Here is a 14,485-nt window from a genome sequence, read left to right on the forward strand (position 1 = left end):
GCTCCCTTTCTTCTCCTTCTGGTACTCCTATGATGCAAATGTTGTTATGCTTGATGTTGTCCCAAAGGTTCTTTAAACTATCTTCATTTTTTTAAAAATTTGTTTTTCTTTTTGCTGTTCCAATAGGTGTTTTATGCTCCCTTGTCTTCTAAATCACTGACTTGATCTTCTGCTTCATCTAATCTACTGTTAATCCCTTCTAGTGTATTCTTCATTTCAGTTATTGTGTTCTTTATTTCTGATGGGTTCTTTTTAATGGTTTCTATCTCTGTTGAAGCTCTCACTAAATTCTGTAAGCATTCCTATAATAAGTGTTTTAAACTCTGTCTCTGGTAGGTTGGTTGCCTCCATTTCATTTAGTTGTTTTACTTGAGGTTTCTCCTATTCTTTTATTTGGGACATGTTTTTTCCTTCTTTCTGGCTGCCTCTCTGTGTTTGCTTCTACGTATTAGGTAAATCTCCTAGTCTCTCTGTCTTTGCCAGGTGGCTTTATGTAGTATGTGTCCTGTGTGGTCCAATGTTACAGTCTCCCTTATCTCCTGTGTGTTTTCCAGAAGCATCCCTGGAGTGTGTACTCTCCTATTGTAGTTGAGCCTTAATTTATTTTGGCTCATCAGTGGGTGTGATTGACTCTCAGGCTGACTGCTGTATGTATAGGCTATGCCCACAGTCTATCAGCTGCTATGTGGGCGCTGACCTCTCAGAAGGGAGTTTGCCCAAGTGGGATCTTGTACTTCTTGAGACCACCCTTTGGGTATACTGTTTGTGGCACTAACCGGGTAGTAGTCTGTTGTGGTGAAGCGGCCTCTGGGTGTGTTGTTTCTGGTGTCTCTTGGGAGGGGCTTCTGTGCAAGCAAATTTCAGTCTTGCCTGTGACCAGCCAGGGGCTACCTTTAGGAGCCCCCAAGTTATATGTGGTTTGTTGTTGTCTGTGCTGGACTTGGAGGCATATAGGGCTGGCCTTGCTGTGAGTCGAGGCTGATTGCCACCAGTATTGGGCTTGGAGCAGCTCAGCAAAAGGCTCAGTGTCCCCACAGGCATGTTGCCACCTGCTGGATGCCTGTAAGGCTCAGCCACTGACAGCCTCCTTAGGTGCATGGACTGGGCTGTTTGACCTAGTGTTGACAGTGTCTCCAGCAATGAAGCAACTCGCTGGGCAAGCCAGGCTTCCCAGGAATCATGGAGTGATTTTACAAATTTAATTCAGTTCTTGCACCAGTGCCAGACTTGAGATCATTTTGCAAAATGTCCTGAGAACACCTTGGTTAGCCACCACTTGCCTCAGGCCCACAGATCCCTGAGAGGCTTCCAAGAGAGGCTGCAGCTCAAGTTGTGGCTGACTGGCCACTACAGAAAGTTCTTTAGGCCGCTGTAGCCATCCACTGCTGTTAAAGGCTTCTGCAGCTTGTGGGGTGGAGCCAGCCACTCAGGAGCCAAGAGTGGGCCAGGCGATGCACTACTAGTGTGTGGTGGAGACCCAGGACATCACCAAGGCAGTATGCACGCATGGATTCTACGAGACTGATGTGATCTCAGATTTGGCCCTTTGGGGTAGGTTTCAACATAGAAAAGTATGTCGGCTACACATGAGGCAGACTTCACACAGGGACAATGGCGGCTGTCCCTGCAGCCCTCACTACAAAGCCACACAACTCAGTCGTTCCCCATATGTGTCTGTACCTGTCAAGTTGCCACCTCTCCACCAGACCCCAGGTTAGTGTGTGCAAGCTAGTGAGACTGTGCACAGGTCCTCTAAGATGATGTCTGGGTTTCTAGCCACCTTCCTTCTTAACTAGGATGGACAGAGTCCTCACTGCTTTTCACTGACGGATGTTGTGGGGACTTCTCTTCCTGACACAAGACCCCAAGGCTGGAGAGCCCAGTGTGGGGCTGGGACCCCTTCCTCTTCATCAGTGACCTCTGCCACCAAGGTGTCCCTCCCAGTTTTTGACCACTACCTGTGGGTTTGGGGTCAACCTGTTTTGCATCTCTGCCCCTCCTACCAGTCTCAACGTGGTCTCTTCTTTATTTCCTTAGTTATAGGGGTTCTCTTCAGCTAGTCTTCAGATGATTCTTGAGGTTGATTGTTCTATAATTTAGTTGTAATTTTAATATGATCCTGGGAGGCCTCAGGCATAGTGTTTACCTAATCTGCTATCTTGGACCATTTCCTATCATTCAAGTCTGACACTTTCATGTATTGGTGAGCATGTGGAGAAAGATCCGTAATAAGCTATTGAAAGGAAAAAAAAGATACCTAACACTCAAACTGTTACTTTATTATTTTTCCTTTTTGTTTGTTTTGTTCACCACTGTTTACCACTTCTGGCACATGATACGAGCCATGGGTGAAGCATAGGACAGGATTTTTGAATGAAGGACTGAATCCCCCCCAAAAGCCAGGTACCATCTGTCCTTCTGTTTATGGACAGAATGTTTGTGTCCCCCCAAAATTCAGATGTTGAAACACTCCCCCTCAATGTGATGGCATGAGGAGGTGGGGATTTTGGGAGGTAATTAGGGTTAGATGAGGTCATGAGTTGGATTGGTGCCCTTTTAGAGGAGACACCTGAGAGCTTGTTTGCCTCTCTGCTTGCCACCATGTGAGGACACAACAAGAAGTCATAGCCTGTAAGTCAGAGGAGGGTCCTCACTGGAACCCGGCCATGCTGGCACCATGATCTCAGACATCTTGCCTCCAGCACTGTGAGAAAATAAATGTTAGTTATAAGCCACCCAGTTTATGGTACTTTGTTACAGCAGCGTGAACAGACTAAGACACTCTCCTTGGTACCTTATCTCGTTTTGTTTGTATATGTTTATGGCCCTTACATTATTTTGCCTCTGTGAGAGTCATTTTTTAATGTGTCTACTTGTCTTACTTTATTATCCATTCTCGTTCTTCCAAATAGTAAAAATTTTGAAAGCCGGCATTATAGTATATGACTACTCTATAACTCATAGGATATGACCTTGGATATAATGAATGCTCAATAAATATTTGCTAAGTTTAATTTAATAAAGGCAAAAATCATGTAATCTTCTCTAGAAAAATGTGCTGGCTATGAGAACCATTGTTTGCCTGTGAATCTTGTGGAACTTTCGTATATCAATGTAAGGGGTTCTGTAGCCTGTGAATGAAAAGGGTATTTTTTTATACCTTTAAACTTTTTCTTTGGAGGGGAAAAAAAAAATCATTGGATTTACTTATTTATTTTAGAAAAATGGTGCTTGGAGAGGAAATGAGAGTTATGGTAACAATCCAAGAATCATGAAAATGCATCGGAATTTCCTCAAAATTAGATTTGCTTTTCTTCAGACCTCTGATGCTCTCTTGGTATTTTGATTACTAAAGACAACAGGATGTCTTTGGGGTTCCTGGAAAGTGAGTTTTGGTTTAATTAGGTCTCACTGTATGAAGTGCAAATTGATTCACACTGGTGGGGAGAAAGAGGCAGGAAAAGATTAATTCTGCCTCTCCCATTCTCTACCCCTTTCTTCTAAATATTTCTTCCTACATCTCTTTCTAAACCTCCTTTCCCTTCTACCTGTATCCTTTCTTCTTATGGCTTTTCACCCTTCTCAGGCTGTTCAATTATAGCAGTGCCATTTGTTAAAAAATCTCCCTCTTAAGCTTATACCTGTTTTGGTCTTTCCTTATCTCCTACAATTTATCTTTCTCAGGGATGAGGAAGGAGGGCATTTAGCACTGTGCAGACACATTCTGTAAATCACCCTAGAAAGAACTATCACTATTCAATGAGTGTACGCTGGTAGTTTAGGACAAGGGGAAAATTTAGCAACCCAGGATACCTAGGTATCACTGGGCAGAAATAAATGTTAATTAGTTTCCTACTAGCTTGGGAACATTAATTGGCTTTGGGGAATCTGCTTTCTAGACGTGAAGTATATTTTGTTCATTTGGACTTGGTATATAGGATGAGAGAAGAATGACAATTACTGCAATAGTTTCATTTCAGTAATTCAGCCTAATGGAGATCTGTCATATGAAAAATTATTCAGTAGTTGGTCCTTGTTGTTTTTTTTTTTCTTGCCAAGGTTTCAGAAAAACAAACTCGGATATTCCTTATGCCTGAGAAAGCACATACTTTCCTTTAAAATAATTTATAGAATTTTATTTTACGCATAGATACAGGAATGCTCACAAAAGAAATGTCATCCTATATGACAAAAATAGAGAGAAAAGGGAAGACAATATCTTTTGAAACATTTTATTTTTATTCCGGAGTACATGAAGCAATAAAATAAAATAAAGTGCTTCAAATTGATATCTTTAATTTTCTCCTTGAAAGAAAATTTGTCAGCTATTTTACGATTTATCGAGGCTAAAGGCATATGTGAGAACAAGTTTTATGATTAATTAAATGAAATTACTTGAGCATAATACTCATAATGATATTATCTTTGAATTAAAATTCACTTGAATAAGATCGATGACATTTTCAATCAGCAGATTAATTAAACTCCTTTGTTAATTACACATAAGTCAATATGTTTGGATTATGTATCAATCCATATACTGAAGCAACATCCACTTACTTTGCTTTAGAAAACTAACTGTCTTGCTGATATTTTTCTAGCAGTTTTATTTTAGAAGTTAGAGAGCCTTCATTTTCTTTATATTAGAGTTCTCAATATTTAGCAGATTTAGATGTGAAAATAATTATTGCTTTTTTTATTTTTGTGGAAGTCTCTTTTGAGTTCTTATGATTGCTTTAATGATGATTCTTATAACTGCATTTCGACTCTGCCATGCTCAGATTTTTTGTTAGTACAATGTAGTGATGGGACTTGAGCTGATAGAGGCTGCGGGTGCATTGCTCTGCCTGACACTGGTCTGATTTGAACTCTTATCTGTTGTTCTACTTCCTACTTGCAATCAGCGTGTGCTTGCTGACTAAAATTAAATCTATTGTGTTTAACGTTCTGAAGAATTGTTACTATTTAGGTACCTTACTCTTCCTGGAGCTTTAATGCCTGATGAATTCATATTTGTGTTTGTAGATAGAGGCTGAAAGAAAAAAAATGACTAGTGTTTTTGACAAAAAGCCAAAGAAAAATGAATTTTCTTACAGTCTTGGTGCACTTGTGGGCCCATGATAAGCCCACATACAGGTAACTTTTTGTGAGGGTCTCTGTGCAGTGCAACAAAGCCAAATGATATGATTGGAGAACCAACCCAGAACCTTTCCTCCTCCCACAATTTCTGAGCATTTATTTTCTATATTGTTATTCAGCAGCCCAAATTCTTTCCTCATTCTGGCAAGAGTTTGCATTCTACAAATAGCTACCCTTAAATGAGTGGGAGTTTTCTAGGCTCTCAGAGAATCCAATTTGGGGCTGTCATTTAGCTCCTGTCAAAGCCTGGCTGAGACAACTGATATTTGAGGAATAGAGTTTATAGATGTACAGTCTCCTACATGTACTAAAGTGTACCTTTGACCACCAAAAAGCTCTAAATATGGTACTCATTAGCTTAGCCTTTCTCAGTGGAAACTCTTTCATGAATCATGTTTTAGTGCTAGGTCTATCTTTTTTTTTTTTAAAGCATTAATACTGGAAACAGTGAAGTGAAGAATATTTCTGCAGCTTCTATAAAAACTGCTTAAAGATACTGCCCATTATGTTGTTCAATGTTCCTTGTGCAAGAACTCATGCGATGAATTCCTTTTAAAATTTATTATCAGGAAAAAGTTTGTCTCTATTGAAGAAGTGAAAGTTTTGCTTTTTTCAAACAACAAACACCATATCCTTTATTGTTTCTCTTTATGCGCTGGCTCTCAGGAGGTTCAGAATGAAAGTAAATGCTACATCACAAGGAGAGAAAGCAAGAAATCACAGGCAGGCTCTGGGTGGAGCATAGGAATGACTCTGTCTCCCCTGTATCTGTTTATTTACTGATGCCGTGGACAGTGATTAAAGGATGTGTTCCAGGCACCGTGCCAAATGTTGGGGAGAAGAATATGGTCCTTTCCCTGGAAGGGATTACGGTTTAAGAGGGGATAAGATAAACAAATGAGTCTACCAATGAGAATCGATCCCTGGAATGGAGGGGTGTGTGATGTGCTTCAGGAGGATAAATAAGGAAGCACCCAGCTCTGCCTGGTGACAGGGAAGCTCTCCTCAATGAATTATGAAGACTAAATCCCTGCTGTCGACAGGCTTAGGGTGGAGGGCAGAGCACCCAGGCAGAAAGGGAGATGTAGCAAAGCACCACATCAGTGTGTGAGGGGAGGGTTATGAAACGAAGCTGGAAAGATGGGCAAAGCCCTAACGTCAAATACCTCAGTGCCTTGTCTAGACGTTGGTTGTTTATCCTCTGGGGCATAAAGATATGTCAAAATATTTTAAGTACCATGATCAGGTTTGCATGTTAGAAAGCCTTCTAGAAACCTAGCCAGAAGACAATTTGGGAAGGGGACCCGATGAGAAGCAGAGGGTCCAAGTAGGAGGTTGTTGGAAAAGTACAGGAAGTACATGAGGGACTGCACTGAGGCTGAAGTGAGGGGGAGAAGAACAGAGATGAAGTAGAGAGAGAAACAGGAATTAGAATGAAAAGATTTGGTGTCCAGCTAAATGGTGGGCACAGGGAGAGGAAGCAGCAAGAGTGACAACCAGGATTCTAACTTAGAGATTGTGGATTGTGATGAAAGGGGTGAATGTGGGAAGAGAAATAAGTGTACCTGCAAGGGTTGGGAGATGATGTGTTAAATTTTGGTTGGGTGGAGGTGAAGTGCCTGAGAAATGGTGGAAGATGCTTTGTAAGCAGCTAGATTTAAGGGTCTAGATCTCAGGAAAGAAATCTGAACCAAAAATGTAGTTCTGGGAGTTATTTCTGCATTGAAGATAGATGATTTCCTCAATTCAGTGAGATCCCTTGAGAAGAGTGGGGAGTGTAGAACAGGGCTGGGTGTGTGGGGATGGGGGACGGGCAGAACTACAGGTGTCCTTCAGCGAGCCTCATGAGGCATGGGCAGAAAGGAAGGGAAGGACCCAGGAAACAGCCGGATGCCTTTGTGGTCAGTCTATGTGCTTAACCCACCGGCATCTCAAACTCAGTAAGCCAAAAACTGAGCTCATCCTCTTCCTCTTTTTCTCTCTTTGAAGCAGAAATGTATCCATTTCCCAAGCCAGATCAGCAGGGTCACCCTTGAGTGCTTAGGCCCCCAAGCCTTATAGAAAACTTTCAGTTTCTTATTAAGCCCTTTCCTTGTCTCCATCCTCTAGTCACTGCCCTAGTTCAAGCCTCTGCCATTTCTTCTGTGGGTTATGGCAATAGTTCCCAGTGGGGTCTTGTCTCCAGTCTTGCTCTCAAATTCAAAGTTGCTCACATCACTTCCACACTAAACACCATACAAGGGATTTTCAGTTCCTGCCCAATAAAGTCCAAAGCCTTAGTTTGGTATATAAGTTCTACTTAAACAGTGCGATATGAGGCAGCCATTTTGAGGTCTTTCGTTTGCATGTGCAGAGGGCAAAGCACAAAGAAAGAACTGTCTATTGTTGAACCTTGCTCCATTCCTCCTGCTTAACCTTTTCTTAGTCTAAGGATGACAATGGAGACTCCACTGAGCCCAAGTCAGGAGCAGAAAACAATACCATGTTTTGTGGAGTTGTGAAGTCTACCACTACTGTTCCATCGTTGGCTAATTTCCTGATTCTGAGCTGCAGTGTTTTTTTCTCTTATCACCGCACTTTTACACATGTTATTTCTTTTGCCTGGAATGACTCCCCCTTCTTCATTTTGATAGGTTTATACAAGAAATAACATAGATGTAGTGAATTCTGTACAATAAGGGATGTTTTGTTCAGGTGATAGGTAATGTAGCTGTTGTTTCCTTTCTCTGCCCTCTTCCATCCAAGCCAGGATTCATAAAATCCTTCCCATTGCTAAAATGCAGTTCAAACAGACAGAAAGAGAGATCAGAACAAAAACCCAAATGTCACCTCTGGGTGACAATGAGAGGCAGCCACTATTTGCAGAGAGTGCACTTTAGAGGAAAGCAAATCTCCTCAGAAATAAGCTTGATAACTTAAAGATAAATCTTGAGCAATTGTTGACTGAGAAACTGAAAGTGAAAAATTGAATGAAAGCCCTGATACAGACGAGCGTCCTTTTGCAGAGCGCAGGGGTTACAGATGTAGAATTTTGTAAAGCGAAGAAGAGGCTCAGCAAATAACGTAGCTCCAGGGCAAAGGAAAAAGAATTTGCACAGTATCTGTGGAGAGACATTTCTCTTAGCAATATTTGGCTCAAAGTTTCACCCATTATGAGGGGAGGAAAGACAGGTAGTTGACAGTGTGTGTTCATGCCTAAGCTAACCGTTGAGTAATCCACACCAAGTCAGTTCCAAAGTAAGCATCGATTTAGTGATTCTCAGCTGGGGAAACACAAATTATAAACCTAAAACCCTTGGTTAAAATTAAAAGCAAGTATAAGTCATTTTGCTATTTGGTTAGCCCAGGAAGAAAGGAATCCTATATGTCAAGTGCTTTGAATTTTGAAAGTGCTTCGCTGCTGGGATAAGGCTATTTACATTCTGTGACCGCAGCCACAGAGCCAGCAAAGAACACGGTTAAGAGAACAGACTGGAGGGGAAGGGCCATATTTAAATTTAAATTTACACAAGCTTTGTCTGGTATTCAGTGTATTGGAAAGACGCTAGAAGCTTTTGGACAGATTCAGTAACTATAAATTTCCCGGAGACAGTCATTTGATGTTAACTACAAAATCGCTGCTTAATATTCATAGAATGCAACCTTCCATAGCTGTGTGTGCAAAATATTCTATTATTTACGTAATCCATATTTGCTTTGTAGGGAATGGAATTTATTTACTTAAAGAAACGCAACACAGGTTAATCTACGTAAAAATTGTTCTTGCATTAGTTGGAAAAATCCTTCTGTTTCTGGGCCCATTTTTTTTCTTTGCAGGTTGCAAGTAGGTACATGTCTGTAGCAGATTTAGATCTGATCACCCCACGAGGATTGGTTTCTGTACACACTAACTGTAACTTTCTGAACATTTCTTGTGTGCCAGGCGTTGTATTGAGCATGACACTTGTCGTCCTCTAATCTCCATGCATGAGTCAGAGTTCAGTCAGAGAAACAGGCACTCTGAGTGCTATGCATAGTGGGGCTTATTTAGGGGTGCTCTGGGGCCAGCTCACAAGGGCTCCTGAGAGCACTTGTGCCTGTCTTCCCCACTCCGTGTTCAGTGACTTAACCGTGGTAGCTTGAAAAATGGGAGTATGTACACCATAGAAATCAGCAAAGGCTACAAATCAAGTTCTCCCTGGAGAGCAGGTTTATTACACAGCTGTCAAAGGTGTTGGGGAAGTGAAGTTCTGGAAGAGGGAGCTCGAGGGTGGGAGGTGTCATTTAGCAGTTCTCCTGAAGCACCGGTTCGGAGAGACAACTCGGAGCTTACAGAGGAATTTGGGAAATGAAACAGGTCCAGCTGCCCAAGGTGGATTGGGAGGGTGCAGCGCTGGGAGAGGACATGGGAAGCTGTTGCCTTTGTGTATCTGCTGCCCCTGTGGGTTTGCAGCCAAACAGCTAAGGACGGCCTGGTGGCAGCTGTTAATGAGCAGAGCCAGCAGCTGGGGGGACAAACCAGATGCGGAACAAAGTCAATACAGCTGGGATCCACCAGGTACTGCTGTATCACCAGTCCCACATCCCACTGCAAAGGAAGTCTTCAGCCCTGCCCCCACCCCGCTGCTTTACTTCCATCTCCCAAATTTTGGACAAGTTTCTCTTCTGGCCAATCCTAACCTGAATCATCCAAGAAACAGGTGTCTGAGAAACACAGTTCCCTGCTTAACTGAGTTGACATGGCACAATCCAACAACTTTCCAGCAGTGCAATGAAACAGATATTATTATCCTCATTTTTCAGAAAAGAAAACGAAGATTAGTGAGATTATACAAGTATGTCAGTAGGTCTGTTAGAATCCAAAGTGTGTCTTCTTAACTACTACAGTAGAAGTGTTTTTATTTTTCTTGCGTATTTTTTTCCTGTCTTTAAAATAATAACCTAAGTGGAAGGATCCTTTTCCAAAACTGCTTTAGGTAAACCTCTGAGATGCATGAACCCATCTGACAATTATAGTCAAGATTCTAGTGCACAGAATGGCCAGACCAGGTGGGCATTTCCCAAATTGTGTCTTAACAAGGCTCAGTTTCGTCTGGGATGCTAACTCTTCTCCTTAGCTTCTAGGGATACAAGGACGGTAGGATAAGACAGATCTCTGCCATCAAGGAACCCATAGTCTACCTGACAAAAATAGACAGCAATATTTTGGCACCAGGCCATTTTACGTACTTTTCCAGATTCGCTTGGTCCCATCTATCCTCCAGGCCTTGGATGATTTGCTTGGGGGACAGACTGGACAACACCCCCACTACCTGAATCCTACCACCCCATCTGGGCTTCAGCATGGGCTCCATTTTGTCCCCTGAAGCCAGGCCTTTGGGTTTCTTGGCTCAGATCTGACTTGACCAAACTCTTAAGGGCTTTGATTTCCTCTGTACTTCTGGACTCAGAATAAGCATTGCATCATTGGCTGTGGATTGGGCTTCTCTGGCAGCTTCCCAGACAGACTAGATATCATAACTCAGAGGTGGTGGGGCATTGACACTTGGAGGGGTGACCTTTGACCAATGATAAAGAGGATTTGGAGGACCCTGGCAGATCCACCCTCCCTTCCTGTCCACACAGGCAATGGTTCCACACAGCTGATTAGAGGGGTTGGGGTGTCATAGGATTGAACAGCTGACTGTGTTTTCTAGAAAGATGTAGCCAGTTCAGAAACAGACCTTGTTGTTTATGCCTGCCCTCCTTCCCTTCCTCATCCCCCTTTTCCCTTTGGCACTGTTGCTTCCCTGGGATTGTACCTCTTGTAAGACCTGACCTGGAATCTTTGCCTCAGACTCTGATCTCCAGGGAACACAGGCAAAGATAAGTACCTAAAAGCAAACAAATGCTAAATAAATGATGATAATGGCATGTATAAAATACTATTGGAGATGGCTATTTAAAAATATAACTCTTCTGTTTTGATGCTGGTCTTATGTTTCACTATTCAAAGCCCAAGCCTTTGACCTGATGCATTAACTAATTTCTTAAATTAGTTTCTTAGTGTTCACACGACACGACGTGACAATGTATCATGACCCTCATGTTTGCATTTTAAAAGAGATCTCAGTCAGAGGGATGAGTATTATGTGGGTTCCTTATGGTGCAGTGGGAAAGACATCATGGGAGACTCTCAAATCGCATCCCACTGGTGGGGACGTGTTCCATCCCACCATGACAATCTTATGAGTAAGACTTGCCACAGTAGAGACATGACTTTCTACTCCAACACTTGTGAAAGTTATGGGAATTACCAATAGTAGGAAATCAACAATTACACATTTTCTTCAATGAAGCTAATGGGTTTCTTTTAAAAAGATATGCAATTATTATTATTACTACATATGACTATGGAAAAAACAAACAAACCACTTCATCCAGAAGATCTGTGGTCAAATCGTAGTAATCTCACTGTAAAAACACAGGGAGATTCTATCGAAATTAATAAATTACGACAAAATAATAGATACCTTGCATTGATGACGAACTTTAGGAAAGTTTAAAAAGCGTATTTCTAAACTTAGGGCTAACATGCATGTGTTCATATTTTTAACTGTGATTGTTTGGCACCTGCAGAATGGCCTGATTAGCTTCCTTCATCGAAAGAGAACAACTCTCCCAAACTGACTTTGTGGACTAAGTCCCGAAGTGCAAATAACCGAAAACAAAGATTAAAAATGAACACACTGACATAGCAGAATGCATCGTCAGTATACAATTATAACTGGGTCTGCCAAGTGGAAGATTAAAAGAGAAACTGTCAGTTACAACATTCTAGCCACAAGGACTTTTAGCAGAAACTCGTGGTAAAAATTAGGGCAAAGATAAAATGGTGTATAATATTTACCCTAAAACATCTCAGCGTCTTCACAATAATTAGAAAAAGGATTTTAATTTTTTTTTCAATCAAGATTTTACCTTTCCTTTTCTTGGCTGGAGACGGAATCATCTCAACGGAAAATTAGCAGTCACAGCGCAATGTTCAATTTCACTAAATTATAGCACAATTCTGGTGCTGCGTGTTATGAGGAGACTTTAATGCCATTGCTGCAGGACAATCAGACATTTTTCCAGTTCTTAGTACTTGAATTGCAAAGGAGAATATTAATAAGATAAAATCCTAGGATGGGAAAAAAATCTTTCAACTCTGAAATTCTATGCCTGGAAGAATCATACGATAGCATTTTCTCATAAAGTCCCTTTGCTTTAGAAGATCCACAGTCCTGATTATTATTCAAACCTAATTTCAGCTCAGGAAAGTTAAGTAAAAGACAATCTTTAAGTTCTGAGGATTATAAAAGATGACAGGACATATGTCCTTTTGATCAAAAATGCACCAGGGGCAACAGCTGCCCACCAAAAGACAGCTCGGAGAGATTGTCAGTCAGAATAACTGGGAGGCAAGTCAGCAAATCACCGTTTCAGACTCCCCGGCAACAAAACCATTACTCCTTAAATGCTGGGCAGTTAGGAAATCTTGCTGTACCGTGAAAACGACATTATGACATTTTCGGTTTGTTATTTCTCTTTAGTTTTCATTTAACATTTATATACTTGAAAAGGCAACCAAATTACACATTGTCCTTGTTAGGATTTGAAACATAGCATAACGTTGGTCTCATTGCTCAACAAATATTTACTGACTGCCTGCTATTTACCAGGCACTATGCTAGGTCCTGGGGCTGTAGAAACGATTGCATCTTCATTCCCGCTCTGGAGTAGCTTATGGTCCAGTGGGATATTAGAGAGAGAGGTACATTTAGAGATCATTTAATTTTATAGATAAGGGCTCTTGGGCCCCCTGAGGTTTGGGGACCTGATAAAGTTGATCTGGCTTATTGGAGACAAATGGTGAGATAATCTGTGTCCTTTTATTTCCACAACGGAGCTGTTTAGAATTCATTATTCATCTATTTACTCATTAACACAAATTCATTGAGTGCCTACCCTGATCCACTCATGTCCTTCCCCTCCTGGAGGTTACATCAGCAGGAATGGTGAATATCAAAACGGTGAAGAAGTATAAAATCCTTAAGCCATAACTCAGATATGTAAATAATGGTGCTTAATTTTTTGATAAGTAAATGTAAACAGTATTTCAAGCCCTTCCTCCCTCTTCACCACGCCTCATTCTCCCCCACTGGTGGCAGACTATTTAACATGATCAATTCCAGGGGAATCTTGTTCATACCGGTTATTATTTCCCTCTTTCCTTCTCCCCCAAGGTTGATATTAAGATGCCCCTGAAACTTATGGGTTATTGAGGTGGCCTATCTGGTCCTAGGTTATCATGTCAGTGCAGGCAAGAGACGCCTGATTTTCCCTGTCCCTCACCCTCTTTATCAGTTCCACGGGCATCTATTAAGATACCTGTCAACCTCTCTGGTCTCCACTGCCTGCATTCCTGCCGTGAAGCCCCTTGTCTGGTGTTCCAGGGCCCTCCAGGTCCCCCACCCCCACACTCTCTCTTTTCTCCAGAAACAAAACAAAAAACAAAACAAAACTTGAAGGTTTTTTTTTTTTTTTTCAATCTCTTTTTATACCGGAAAAGTCACTCTTACATCTCGTCCTCTTGCAAATTTGTTGCGTAAGTCATAAATATTATGCCTCTAAGTTCTTTAGGGCTCTGTTTTTTGATAGTCGAGTGTTGGGTTTTTAGATTCCTTTACGCCATTGTCGTAGAGATGATTCTTTGAAACAAAAAATAATTGACACTTTTTTCTTTGAACAACCTAATCTGAGAGCAATGGTAAGGGTAAGGTGGTGGGTTGGTTAGCTATTGCTCAAAGCAAAAATACTCATTTATTATGCCTCATGGTTTCTGTGAGTCTGGCATTCACAGAGGGCACAGTGAGGACAGGTTATCTCAGTTCCACTGTGTGCGGGGCCTGAGGTGGAAATCATCAAACGCTGGGCGCTGGAATCATCACCGCAAAGCTTGTAAATTAGGTATCTGGAGGTTGCTGTCGGCGGGAGGCCTGGCTGCGGAAGTGAGCTGGAAGACCGTCACGTGTTCACAGGGCATACCACGCGCTGTGGACTTTCTTAGAACATGGTGTCTGGGTTCCAGTTCCAGAGGAGGGAATATTGACCCCTGCTCCCCCGCTGGGTGGGGATGCTTTTCTGTGTCACGTTGTGAGCATGTGAAATGGGCCATATATTGATGTGGCATCTAGGGAGAATATAATCTGCTACATGAGGCATTAGTAGGAAACATGGGGAATGAAAAACACTGGGTAATACTTTACAGTGTTATCACATGTGGTCTGCAATGGATAGTCATCATCCACGGGTGTGCAGGTGTGGCCCAAAGACTGAAGCATGC

The 14,485-nt window shown here is 41.8% G+C and overlaps 1 pseudogene; it reads left to right on the plus strand.

Annotated features, from left to right (window-relative positions):
- Window positions 1–14,485, plus strand: part of LOC117021610 (protocadherin-8-like) — a 127,744-nt pseudogene that overhangs the window by 31,457 nt on the left and 81,802 nt on the right.

Source organism: Rhinolophus ferrumequinum, chromosome 4, assembly GCF_004115265.2.
Source record: "Rhinolophus ferrumequinum isolate MPI-CBG mRhiFer1 chromosome 4, mRhiFer1_v1.p, whole genome shotgun sequence".
In the NCBI taxonomy this organism is placed as follows: Eukaryota; Metazoa; Chordata; class Mammalia; order Chiroptera; family Rhinolophidae; genus Rhinolophus; species Rhinolophus ferrumequinum.